This window comes from Macaca thibetana, chromosome 7 (genome assembly GCF_024542745.1).
Source record: "Macaca thibetana thibetana isolate TM-01 chromosome 7, ASM2454274v1, whole genome shotgun sequence".
Classification (NCBI taxonomy): Eukaryota; Metazoa; Chordata; class Mammalia; order Primates; family Cercopithecidae; genus Macaca; species Macaca thibetana.
In genome coordinates, this window is record NC_065584.1 from 84,208,810 (window position 1) to 84,223,044 (window position 14,235).

A 14,235-nucleotide genomic window follows, 5' to 3' on the forward strand; every position below is an offset into this window, starting at 1 on the left:
TACTTTATGACATGGTATCTAATTAGCATAAATGCATTCCAAAAGGTGGGTGGGTCCAGCCCAGATGGGCTTCCAGAAGCCTCTTTCCTCTAACTGCTGGGGTCCTTTGGGCACCCCTCCCACCAACATCTCCCTTCCTTTCTGACCAAATTCCCCTTTCCAGAGCCTGGCTAAGGCAGGAACAATCCTCTCCTCCCAGCACAGTTCTGCAGAGCTCCTGCATCTCGTCTACCCTCTCCCTGCCAGCCTCCTCCCTGCCTACTGTGGCCATTCGGCTACAGTAGCTTGAGCTTTGAATTTCAGGACAAATCTAGAAAACCAGGGATCTAATACCTGGGCTCTGACAACCCAGTGGGGCCTGAGACAGCGCTAGCAGCCCCCAGTGTCATGTGACAGCCTGTAGCTTTTTAGTCATCACTGTCAGGCATGGCTTAGCACTGGGAATGGGTCCCTGCCCTCTAGGGCCTAAGGGTCAGGTGCTGGTAGCACAACCACAGATAAGACAATGTAAGAAACTCCTGAGATGCAGAGGAACCAAGTCCTATGGGATTCCAAAGGGGAGAGCCACGAGTTCTGCTGGGAGAGTCATCCAGAAACTGGTGAGAATGTGGTGGGAAAGAGGGGTGCTCACAGGTAAGCTCATGGAGACGAGAGCACAGAAGTGAGATTTGAACAAAGGCAAGGACCGAAGGGCCCTGGTGCATCATCAGTCAAGGCAAAAATGGTCAGAAGTCTTTCCAAAGTTGTTCAGGGTCTCCTGCAGAGGGTTTGGGGCCCATCCTACCACTGCCAACCCTTCACCATCCTTCCTGTCCACAGCCTGAGGTCACCACTGTCACTGATGTCTGAAGGCCAGAAATAGAAATGAGTCACTTGGCCTTCTAATGTGCTTTATCTAATGCTTGCTTTATTAAAGATGAAACAGTGGCCTTTTGCAGTGGGAGCCTCACTAGGCACCTGAGCTATCCATGTGGTATCGGGTCATTCTTGTTATGCCTGCATGTTCTTTCTGTTACAAAACAGGATCACACTACCTCTTCAGTTTAGCCCCAAGACTTTGCTCTGCCAGGGAAGAGGTGCCGGGATCACCACTAAATATTAGTGCAGTTAAAGTTACCCTTCTCTTCTTTTCCTGTAGCTTAGCAGCAAGGAGACACAGTAGTGGTTTAAGATGAAGGGAAGCCCACCTCCAAGAATGGGATTATGACCTTAGACATGCACCCCAGAGGAAAGAATGCCCACAGTCACTCTGAACATATTCAGAACAGCTCCTGTGCCAGCACAAGCAGAGTGCTGGTCAAGCAGGAAGAGACCTGTCAATACCAGTGAGCAGGAGGTCAGTACAAAAGAGGTCTGGTGGCCAGGCGCAGTGGTTCACGCCTATAATCCCAGCACTTTGGGAGGCCAAGGCAGGTGGATCACAAGGTCAGAAGATCAAGACCATCCTGGCTAACATGGTGAAACCCCATCTCTACTAAAAATGCAAAAAAATTAGCTGGGCATGGTGGCACATGCTTGTAGTCCCAGCTACTCGGGAGGCTGAGGTAGGAGAATGGTGTGAACCTGGGAGGCGGAGCTTGCAGTGAGCGGAGATCGTGCCACTGCACTCCAGTCTAGGCAACAGAGCGAGACTCTGTCTCAAAAACAAAACAAACAAACAAACAAAAGAGGTCTGGCTGTTAATGTCAGGGACCCACAAGCAGGATCTTCAGTCATTATGTGATCTGGAGCCTGAAGCCACAAGGTCAGACTCAATGGCACAAAAGAGCCCCAGGATCATCTCAAGACCAGCAGCCACATGGCCTTGAAGCCAAACTATCAAATTACTCCTGTAGGCTCCTTCCATCCACTGGGTAGGAGCAGGATGCCCTTCAGAATCAAGGACAGAGGAGACGGTAGAATGGGTGTCATTAGGAAGATATTCCTGACAGGGTAACAGAGTGTCTTTGTCTGTTCAGACTGCTGTAACCAAGTATCACAGATTGGGTGGCTTATAAACAACAGAAATTTGTTTCTTACAGTTCTGGAGGCTGGAAGTCCAAGATCAAGGTGCCAGCAGACTGTGTCTGGTGAGAGCACACTTCCTGGTTCACAGATGGCACCTTCTATTTACGTCCTTCCATGGTAGAAGAGGCAAGGCAGCTCTCTGGGATGACTACACTCTTATCCCTAATCACCTCCCAAACCCCACCTCCTAATACCACCAGGAGATTGGAGATGAGGTTTTAACATATGAATCTGAGGTGGAGGACACATTCAGACCATAGCACAGAGCCATATGGAAAAAGAGCTGGGAGGCTGGGGCAAGTCTTCCCAGGAGGAGAGAAAGCTACAGGTATGATTAGAGTGAAGAGAGGGAGGCTGGCTGTCTGCTTCACCCAGTTCATCTCCCACCAAGGACAGGGTTTGGGGGAATCTACATAGAAAAGTTTGTAATGAGGCAGCATGTGCAATGGTTTAAAAAACAGAGATTTTAGGGGAAAAAGGAGCATGACTCTACACTTCGCAGCTGTATGGCCAAGGGCAGTATTCCTTAAAATGTGGCCTTTGGTCCAGTAGCATCAGCCTAACCTGGGAAATTGCTGGAAAGGAAAATTCTTGATCCCCACCCCAGACTATGGAATCACACTCTGGGGGTGAGGTCCCATACACTGTTTTAACAAGCTCTGCCACTAATTTCATTGTACACTAAAGTTTGAGAACCATTGACCTAAGATACAGTTACCAACCTCTCTAACCCACAGTGTTCTCATCTGTAAAATGGGTTTACATGTAAAATGGGCTCAAATGTAAATAATGCTTACCTCAGGTTATTTTGAGAATTAAATGGATACTACAAGTGCAGAACTTAGCACAAGGCTTGGTTCACAGTAAACCTTCAGTGAATGCCAGTTATTATCACCATTATCTCCCACCTAATCTGCAAACCAAAAAGAATCCACAGCCAAATGGTGCCCTCTTCCTGAGTTATCTGGTCAGTGTCATCTGTCAAGCACCCACAGCATCGACAAAAAGACATGAGGCATATCTCCCTCCCATGTAGTGAGAGAAGGAGAGCTGAGAACTTCTGGGAGGTGCCCTGGTTCAGGCCCCCACTCCAGAGCTACCAGGTGTATGAAGCATGACCTGCCAGGTGTGACGCCTCCTTTATATCTCCCACACAAGGGAACAGGGCACATACCGGCTGCTCAGTCCTCACTGAAGAGTGAAATCAACCTCAACTTCTCCATGTTCCATGTAATGATGAGCCTTTACCACCACCTATTCCAGGGTTGTGGGAAAACTATGTAGTCAAAGAACCAATTGGAAAGGTTGATGTGCTTATGCAAAGATTTCGTTAGGGAAGTGTAAGGCTAAGGGTTAACCTCATGGTGTGAACACCCTTACATTTATACAAGGGCAAATCCTGGTCAAGGACTGCTCTAGTATAAACAGCAGGAACTGAGTTCATGGTAGCCTTGTCTAGAAGAAGGCGTCACACAAAAGCAAAGGGAGGAAAGGGGTGGGGCCTCTGTTGGCCCCATGGGGCAAAAGATGAAGCTTCTTTACCTGAAAATGGATTTCCCAGATCCTGAAATCTCCTGCATTTATTTTTGGCACACATCATTCTGAACAGTTGTTCCCATTTTTCTTCAAATATGTTGCTTTAAAAATATGTTTTTCAATTTTTCTTTTTTCATCAGAGAGAGTCAACTAGATGTTAATATATCTTTAACATCTGCTAATTTCCTGTTTAATAAGGAAGTTCTGTGCAAAGTAACAGCTCAGCTGTAAGAAGTAAAATTCCTGCTGGGCGCCATGGTTCATGCCTGTAATCCCAGCATTTTGGGAGGCCGAGGCAGGCGGATCACCTGAGGTCAGGGATTCAAGACCAGCCTGGCCAACATGGTGAAACCTCATCTCTACTAAAAAAATACAAAAATTAGCCAGGCGTGGTGACGGGTGCCTGTAATCCCAGCTACTTGGGAGGCTGAGGCAGGAGAATCGCTTGAACCGGAAGGCAGAGGTTGCAGTGAGCTGAGATTGTGCCACTGCAATCCAGCCTGGGCAACATCAAAAAAAAAAAAAAAAAAAAAAAAAAAAGACTGGGCACGGTGGATCACACCTGTAATCCCAGCACTTTGGGAGGCCAAGGCGAGCAGATCACCTGAGGTTGGCAGTTCAAGACCAGCCTGACCAACACGGAGAAACCCTATCTCTACTAAAAATACAAAAATTAGCTGGGCATGGTGGCACATGCCAGTAGTCCCAGCTACTCGGGAGGCTGAGGCAGGAGAATAGCTTGAACCCAGGAGGCGGAGGTTGTGGTGAGCCAAGATCGCGCCATTGCATTCCAGCCTGGGCAACAAGAGCAAAACTCTGCCTCAAAAAAAAAAAAAAAAAGCCAGGCATGGTGGTTCACGCCTGTAATCCCAGCACTTTGGGAGGCTGAGGTGGGCGGATCTCCTGAGGTCAGGAGTTTGAGACCAGCCTGACCAACATGGAGAAACTCCATCTCTACTAAAAATACAAAATTGGCCAGGCGTGGTAGCACATGCCTGTAATCCCAGCTACTCAGGAGGCTGAGGCAGGAGAATGGCTTGAACCTGGGAGGCAGAGGTTGCAGTAAGCAGAGATTGCACCGTTGCACTCCAGCTTGGGCAACAAGAGTGAAACTCCAGCTCAAAAAAAAAAAAAAAAAAAAGAGAGAAGTAAAATTCCACCCTGGAAAATAAGATGGTTGAACCACTGAGTTCAGAGTAAACATCAGAAACTAAGAATTCTAGTCTTCTGATTCCAAAATGGCAATAAAGAAGCAAGTTGGGCTGGGCGCACTAGCTCATGCCTGTAATCCCAGCACTTTGGGAGGCCGAGGCAGGTGGATTACCTGAGGTTGGGAGTTCGAGGCCAGCCTGGCCAACATGGTGAAACCCCGTCTTTACTAAAAATACAAAGTTAGCCAGGTGTGGTGGCATGAGCCTGTAATGCCAGCTATTTGGGAGGCTGAGGCATGAGAATTGCTTGAACCTGGGAAGAGGAGATTGCAGGGAGCCGAGATTACGCTACTGCACTCCAGCCTGGGAAATAGAGTGATAGTCTCAAAAAACAAACAAACAAACAAAGCAAGCTGGCTTCACTCCCTCTCCACAGAAAACTAGTAACCAACATACAGTACCAAGATTATCACCAGCAATATCCCAGAAGTCCAGAACTCAAATATAAAGATGAGACAGTTTCTGGGGCCACAAAAAAAGGGAAAAAGCTCCAAGCAGATGGTAAGAGAATCAGACTTCCCTATCCACAATGCCCCTGCCCCCAATCTGTCCAGCACCAAGTATATAGAAAATTTCCCCTGACTCACAGTTTCTACACTAAAATAAAATAAAATAAAATAAAAAGATTGAGGTGGACAACCAGCTTCCCCACTGTCTTGGGTTCCCCGGGCAGGAGATCTGTTCCTGCCTCAACCCAGGGGAAGCACTGGAAGTCCCTAAAGGGAGAAATATCTCAGAGACACTCTGCTCTGTACTCAGCCAAAGGAGATGTCAAACAAGAGCAGCTCTTCAGCAGCACCACACTATAGGAAGTTCATTCCACAAGTCCCTGGGCATGAACCTTGAGGCAGCCTTCCTACACTACACTACCTTTGGGACCTCTCCCATTCTTAACAGGCACACTGTTTACTAAAACTGAGGCAAACCTGGGCTTAAGGCACCATCTAGTGCCAAAAAAGAGGCAGTGACTTAGCAGGGAAAAAAGAAGTAAAAAAATCAACAGGTAAATTACAAAGAATTCCTAAGCAAACATATTGAATAAAAAACAAAACAACGAGGGATAAAAATACCTTCAAAAGGAAAAAAAAGGCAGACAGAGAAAACTGGAATAAGTAACGAATCCTTAAGTGCCAAAACATAGACATACATCCATAAGAAACAACAGCAATCTGAGACTCATGACCTCAAATGGACAAAGCAAGGAACCAGCAACTGGCCCTAATGAGACAGCAATATGTTTGAACTCTCTGGCCAAGAATTAAAAATATCAGTTTTGAAGAAACTCAGTGATCAAAAAGATAACACGAAACAACAATTCAGAACTTTTTTTCTTTTCTTCTCTAATCCATTATGACTAGTAGCAATTCAGAAATTTATCACAGAAATTTTACAAGTTTGAAGTAATAAAAATCAAATAAATCTTGAAACTGAAAAATACATTTGCTAAACTGAAAAATTCAATAGAGGCTCTCAAAAGCTGAACGAATCAAGGAGAGGAAAGAATCTGTGAGCTCGAAGACAGATTATTTGCAATTTCAGTCAGAGGATAAAAAGAAAAAAGAATGAAAAGAAACAAAGATCACATATAAGATACAGAAAATTGTCCAGGCACAGTGGCTCATGCCTTAATCCCAGCACTTTGGAAGGCCCAGGTGGGTGCATTGCTTGAGCTCAGGAGTTCAAGACCGGCCTAGGCAACATGGTGAAATCCCCATCTCTATAAAAAGAAAATTTAAAAATTAGCTGGGCATGGTGGCCTGTACTGTAGTCCCAGCTACTTGGGAGGCTGAGGTGAGAGTATCACTTGAGCCCAGGAGGTCAAGGCTGCAGTAAGCCAAGTGCCACTGCACTCCAGCCTGTGTGACAAAGTGAGACCCTGTTCCAAAAAGAAAAAACAGATACAGAAAATTACCTCAAGGTCAACCAATTCTAAAAAGTATTGGTGTTCAAGAGGGAATTGAGTAAGAACAGGGGTGGAAAGCTTATTCAAAAAAATAATGACAGAAAACTTTACAAAACTTGAGAAAGAGATAAATACTGAGGTACAAAAAAGTCAGAGAACACTAAAGAGATTCAACTCAAACAAGACTACTCCAAGGCATATAAGAATCAAACTCTGAGGCCGGGCGCAGTGGCTCAAGCCTGTAATCCCAGCACTTTGGGAGGCCAAGACGGGCGGATCACAAGGTCAGGAGATCGAGACCATCCTGGCTAACACGGTGAAACCCCGTCTCTACTAAAAAATACAAAAACTAGCTGGGCGAGATGGCGGGCGCCTGTAGTCCCAGCTACTCAGGAGGCTGAGGCAGGAGAATGGCATAAACCCGGGAGGCGGAGCTTGCAGTGAGCTGAGATCCGGCCACTGCACTCCAGCCTGGGTGACAGAGCAAGACTCCGTCTCAAAAAAAAAAAAAAAAAAAAAGAATCAAACTCTGAAAGAACAAGGACAAAGAGAGGATCCTAAAAGCAGCAAGAGAAAAGAAGTAAATAACATATAAAGGAACTCCAATCCATCTGGCAACAGACTTCCAAAACAGAAACTATACAGGCCAGAAGAGAGTGGAACAACATTTTTAAAATGCCAAAAGAAAAAAACCTCCCATCAAAGAGTACTGTATCCAGCAAAGCTATCCTTCAAATATGAAAGAGATATAGCCTTTCCCAAACAAAAAAAAGGTGAGAGAATTCACCTCTTAACTTTTTCTTCTCATTTCTTATAAGGGACCAGACCTGCCTTACAAGAAATGCTAAAGGGAGTTGTTCGTCTGAAAGAAAAAGCACTAACGTGAAAAAGATAATTTTTTTAAGGCATAAAACCCATTGAGGGCCGGGTGCAGTGGCTCAGGCCTGTAATCCCAGCACTTTGGGAGGCCAAGACGGGTGGATCACGAGGTCAGGAAATCAAGACCATCCAGGCTAACATGGTGAAACACTGTCTCTACTAAAAAATACAAAAACAAAAAAACAACAACAACAACAACAAAAAAAACTAGCCAGGCGAGGTGGCAGACGCCTGTAGTCCCAGCTACTGGGGAGACTGAGGCAGGACAATGGCATATACCCGGGAAGCAGAGCTTGCAGTGAACTGAGATCCAGCCACTGCACTGCAGCCTGGGCCACAGAGTGAGACTCCGTGTCAAAAAAAAAAAAGCCCATTGGGGAAATTAAGTACATAGACAAACCCAAAACACTAATATTATAAACGTGGTGTGCTATCCACTCATAACTCTTAATATGAAGCCTGAAAGACAAATCTATCAAAAACAATGATACCTACAGCAACCTGTTGAGACAGGCATTATAGGCCGGGCGCGGTGGCTCATGCCTGTAATCCCAGCACTGTGGGAGGCAGAGGCGGGTGGATCTCCTGAGAAAATCACTTAACCACAAAGGAAGAAAGTAAGAAAGCAAGAAAGGAAGAGAGGAGTTATAAAACAAACAGAAAGCAAGCAACAAAATGGTAGTAGTAAGTCCTCACTTAATAATAAAGCTGAATGTAAATGGACTCAATTCTCTTATTAAAAGGCACAGAGTGGCTGGATGGATAATCTTGCTTTCACAAGAAACTCACTTCACCAATAAAGCCATAGACTGAAAGTGTGGAAAAGATATTCCATGCAACTGGAAACCAAAAAAGGGCAGGAGTAGCTACAATCATATCAGATAAAAGAGACTACAAATCAAAGACTGTTTGAAAAGATAAAGAGGGTCACTATATAGTGATAAAGTGGTGAATTCAGCAAGAGAATATAACAATTATAAATATCAGGTCGAGTGCAGTAGCTCATACCTGTAATCTCAGCACTTTGGGAGGCCAAGGTGGGCAGATCACTTGAGGTCAGGAGTTTGAGACCACCCTGGCCAACATGGTGAAACCCCATCTCTACTAAAAATACAAAATTAGTTGGACGTGGTGGTGCATGCCTGTAATCCCAGCTACTCATGAGGCTGAGGCTGGAGAATTGCTTGAACCCAGGAAGCAGAGGTTGCAGTGAGCCAAGGTCATGCCATTGCACTCCAGCCTGGGCAACAAGAGTGAAACTCCGCCTCGAAAAAAAAAAAATGATAAATATCTATGCACCCACCAATGGAACTCCCCCAGGTATATAAAGCAAACATTAATAGATCTGAAGGGACAGATAGACTTCAATACAAAAATAGCAGGGGACTTCAACATCCCATTCTCAGTAAGGGACAGATCATCCAGACAGGAAATGAACAAAGAAATATCACAGTTAAACTATACACTAGATCAAATAGGCCTAACTGACATGTAAAGAACATTTTGGCCAGGTGCAGTGGCTCACACCTGTAATACCAACACTTTGGGAAGGAAGCAGGAGGTTCACTTGAGCCCAGGAGTTCAAGACTAGCATGAGCAGCATAGCAAGACCCTATCTCTACAAAACATTTTTTAAAGAACATTTTACCCAACTGCTGCAGGATACACATTCTTTTGGCCAGTACATGAAACATTCTCCAGGATAGACCATACCTTATGCCACAAAGCAAGTCTTAACAAACTCAAAAAAGTAGAAATTGTATCAAATGTCCTTTCTGACCACAATGGAATAAAACTAGAAATCAATAACAAGAGGAACCTCAGAAAATACACAATCACAAGGAAATTAAACATGCTCCTAAACAGTCAATGGTCAGTGAAGAAATTAAGAAAGACATTTAAAAATTCTTGAAACAAATGCAAATGGAAATACAACATACCAAAATCTATGGGACACAGCAAAAGCAGTGCTAAAAGGGAATTTTATTGCAAAAAACATCAAAATCCAAAAGTAGAAAGACTTGGCCAGGAATGACGATTCATCCCTGTAATCTCAGCACTTCAAGAGGCTGAGGCAGAAGGATCACTTGAGGCCAGGAGTTTGAGACCAGACTAGGCAACATAGCAAGACCACATCTCTACAAAAACTGAAAAATTAGTCGGGTGTGGTGGTGTGCACCTATAGTTCTTAGGAGGCTGAGACAGGAGGATTTCTTGAATCCAGAAATCTGAGGCTGCAGTGAGCTATGGCCATGCCACTGCACTCCAGCCTGGTTGACAGAGCAAGACCCTGTCTCAGAAAAAAAAAAAAAAAGGAGAAAGACTTCAAATAAATAACATAATGATATACAAGGAACTAGAAAAGCAGGAACAAATCAAACCCAAAACAGAATTAACATTAACATTCTGTTAATGGGTTAACATTAATTAAACCCATTAACAGAAGGAAAGAAACAACAAAGATCAGAGTGAGACGGGCACGGTGGCTCACGCCTGTAGGCTCAGCACTTTGGGAGGCCGAGGCGGGTGGATCACAAGGTCAGGAGTTCAAGACCAGCCTGGCCAATATGGTGAAACCCCGTCTCTACTAATAATACAAAAATTAGCTGGGCGTGGTGGCACATGCCTGTAGTTCCAGCTGCTCGGGAGGCTGAGGCAGAAGAATTGCTTAAACCCAGGAGGCGGAGGTTGCAGTGGGCTGAGATTATGCCACTGTACTCCAGCCTGGGTGACAGAGCAAGACTCTGTCTCGAAAAAAAAAAAAATCAGAGTGGAAATAAATGAAATTGAGACTAAAAAACAATACAGAAAATTGACGAAGTTAAAAGTTGATTTTTTGAAAAGATAAATAAAATCAACAAACCTTTAACCTTTTTCTTAGTCTACTAAGAAAAAAAGAAGTAAGACCAAACAAATAAAATCAGAAATAAAAAAGGATACATAACAACTGAGACCCTATAACTACAAAGAATCAGCCAGGTACAGTGGCTCATGCCTGTAATCCCAGTACTTTGGGAGGCCGAGGTGGGAGGATTGCTAGAGCTCAGGAGTTTGACACCAGCCTGGGCAACATGGCAAGACTCCATCACTACAAAAAATGTAAAAATTAGCCATGTGTGGTGGCATGCACCTATAGTCCCAGCTACTCAGGAGGCTCAGGCAAGAGGATGGCTTGAGTCAGGGAGGTTGAGGCTGCCGTGAGCCATAATTGCACCGCTCCACTCTAGCGTGGGCTACAGAGAGAGACCCCGTGAGCCATAATTGCACTGCTGCACTCGTGGGCTCCAGAGAGAGACCCTATCTCAAAACAAAACAACAAACAAAAGACCTCAAAGAATCATTAGAGACTATTATGAACAACTATTAATATACACCAACAAATTGACAAATCTAGAGGAAATGGATAAATTCTCGGACACATACAGTCTACCAAGATTGAACCATGAAGAAATAGAAAATATTGACAAACCAATAACAAGTTAGAGATCAAAGCCATGATAAAAAGTTTCCTGTCAAAGAAAAGTCCAAGATCCAATGGTTTCACTGCTGAATTCTACTAAATGTTTAAAGAATTATTACCAATTCTACTAAAACTTTTCAAAACAATTGACAAGGAGAGAATACTTCCAAACTCATTCTATGAGATTAGTATTACCCTGATATCAAAATCAAACAAGGACATAACAAAAAAGGAAAACTACAGGCCAATACCACTGGTGAACATAGATGCAAAAGTCCTCAATGAAATACTAGCAAACTGAATTCAACAACACATTAAAAAAATCATTTCCCATGATCAAGCAGGGTTCATCTCAAGGATACAAGGATGGCTTAACATACCCAAATTGATAAATGTGATACATCAATTAACAGAACCAAGAACAAAAACCATATGATCATTTCAGTAGTTGCTGAAAAAGTGTTCGATAAAATTCAACACCCCTTTATGATTTAAAAAAAAAAACCTTCAACAAGCCAGGCGAGATGGCTCACCCCTGTAATCCCAACACTTTGAGAGGCCCGTGGGCAGATCACTTGAGCTCACGAGTTCGAGACCAGCTTGGGCAACACGGCGAAACCCCATCTACAAAAAAATACAAAAAAATAAAGTTACCCAGGCATGGTAGTAAACACGTACCTGTAATCCCAGCTACTCAGGAGACTGAGCTGGGAGGATGACTTGAACCTGGGGGGTGGAGGTGGCAGTGAGCCCACTACACTCCAACCTGGGCAATAGAAACAGATCTTGTCTCAAAAAATAAACAAACTCAACATACTGGATGTAGACAAAACATACTTCAAAATAATGAAGATCATATATGACAAACTCACAGTTAACATCCTACTGAGTAGGGGGAAATTGAAAGCCTTTCCTCTTTTTTTTTTTTTTTTGAGACAGAGTCCCCAGGCTGGAGTGTGCAGTGGCGCAATCTCGGCTCATTGCAACCTCTGCCTCCTGGTTCAAGCAAACCTCCCACCTCAGCCTCCCAAGTAGCTAGGATTACAGGCATGCACCACCACACCTGGCTTTTTTTTTTTTTTTTTTTTAAGTAGAGACAGGGTTTCACCATGTTGGCCAGGCTGGCGTTGAACTCCTGACCTCAAGTGATCCACCTGCCTCGGCCTCCAAAGTGCTGGGATTACAGGAGTGAGCTACCGCACCCAGACTCCTCTGAGATCTGTAATAAGACAAGGATGTCCACTTTCACCACTTTTATTCAACATAACACTGGAAGTCCTGGCCAGAACAATCAGGCAAGAGAAACAATTAAAGGGCATCCAAATTTGAAAGGAAGATGTCAAATTAGCTTAGTTCACAGACAACATGATCTTAGACTTAGAAAAATCTAAAGATTCCACCAAAAAACTGTTAGAATTGACAAATTCAGTAAAGTTGCAGGATACAATTAACATTAAAAAAAAATCAGTAGCATTTATATACACCAACAGCCAACAATCTGAAGAAGAAATCCAGAAAGCAATCCCATTTACAATAGCTACAAAGAATATAAAATACCTAAGAATCGGCTGGGCGTGGTAACTCCCAGCACTTTGGGAGGCCAAGGAGGGTGGATCACGAGGTCAGGAGTTCAAGACCAGCCTGACCAACATGGTGAAACCCCATCTCTAGTAAAAATACAAAAATTAGCCAGGCGTGGTGGCACGCACCTGTAATCCCAGTTACTCAGGAGGTTGAGACAGAAGAATCTCTTGAACCTGGGAGGAGGAGGTGGCAGTGAGCCAAGATCACACCACTGCACTCCAGCCTGGGCAACAGAGTAGACTCCATCTCAAGAAAAACAAAATACCTAGGAATCAATCTAACCAAAGAAGTGAAAGATCTACACAAGCAAAACCATAAAACACTGATGAAAAGAACTGAAGAGGATGCAAAAATATGGAAAGATGTTAAAGCGAAGGGAAAAGGGACAACCCACAGAATGGGAGAAAATATTTGCAAACTATCCATCTGACAAGAGATTAATAATGAGAATACATAAGGAGCTCAAACAACTCAATAGGAAAACAAACAAACAAAACTAATAATCCAATTTAAAAATGAGCAAAAGATCTGAATAGATATTTCTCAAAAAGATAACATGCAAGTGGCCAACGGCTACATTAAAAAAAAATGATTAGCATCACTAATCACCAGAGAAATGCAAATCAAAATCACAATGAGATGTCATCTAACCCCAATTAAAATGGCTTTTACCAAAACCATAGAGAATAACAAATGCAGCCAGGCGTGATGGCTCATGCCGGTAATCCTAGCATTTGGGAGTCCTAGGCAAGTGGATCACTAGAAGGCCAGGAGTTTGAGACCAGCCATGACCAAATGACAAAACCCCGCCTCTACCAAAAATACAAAAAGTAGCTGGGCATGGTGGTGCATGTCTGTAGTCCCAGCTACTCGAGAGGCTGAGGCACAGGAATTGCTTGAACCCAGGAGGCGGAGGTTGCAGTGAGCCAAGATCATGCCACTGCACTCTGGCCTGGGTGACAGAACAAGACTTTCTCTCAACAACAACAAAAAAGAATAACAAATGCTAGTGAAGACGTAGAGAAAGGAGAATCTTTGTGCACTGTTGGTAGGAATGTAAATTTTTAGCACAGCCACTGTGGAAAACAAGATGAAGTTGCCACAAAAAACTAAAAATTTGGCCGGGCATGGTGGCTCGCGGCTGTAATCCCAGCACTTTGGGAGTCTGAGGCTGACAGATCACCTGAGGTTGGGAGTTCGAGACCAGCCTGACCAACATGGAGAAACCTTGTCTCTACTAAAAATACAAAATTAGCTGGGCGTGGTGGTGCATGCCTGTAATCCCAGCTACTCGGGAAGCTAAAGCAGGAGAATCGCTTGAATCTGGGCAGTGGAGGCTGCGGTGAGCCACGATCACACCATTGCACTCCAGCCTGGGCAACAAGAGCGAAACTCTGTCCCAAAAAAAAACAAAAACAAAAACAAAACTAAAAATTAGACTTACCATATGACCCAGCAATTTCACTACTGGGTATGTATCTAAAAGAAAAGAAATAAATAAGTTGAAAAGATATTGCACTCCCATGATTTTGCAGCACTATTCACAGTAGGCATAATACAAAATCAACCTAAGTGCCCATCAGTGAATGAATGGATAAGGAACATGTGGTATATATACACAATGGAATATTATTCAACCATGAAAAAGAATAAAA

At 43.8% G+C, this 14,235-nt stretch overlaps 1 long non-coding RNA gene across 1 annotated transcript in view; it reads right to left on the minus strand.

Moving 5' to 3' along the window:
* Positions 1–14,235, minus strand: part of LOC126958252 (uncharacterized) — a 43,623-nt gene that overhangs the window by 18,306 nt on the left and 11,082 nt on the right. The window contains exon 2 of the long non-coding RNA XR_007727155.1: positions 11,530–11,620. This is a non-coding gene — a long non-coding RNA (uncharacterized LOC126958252). The remainder of the gene's footprint in view (positions 1–11,529; positions 11,621–14,235) is intronic.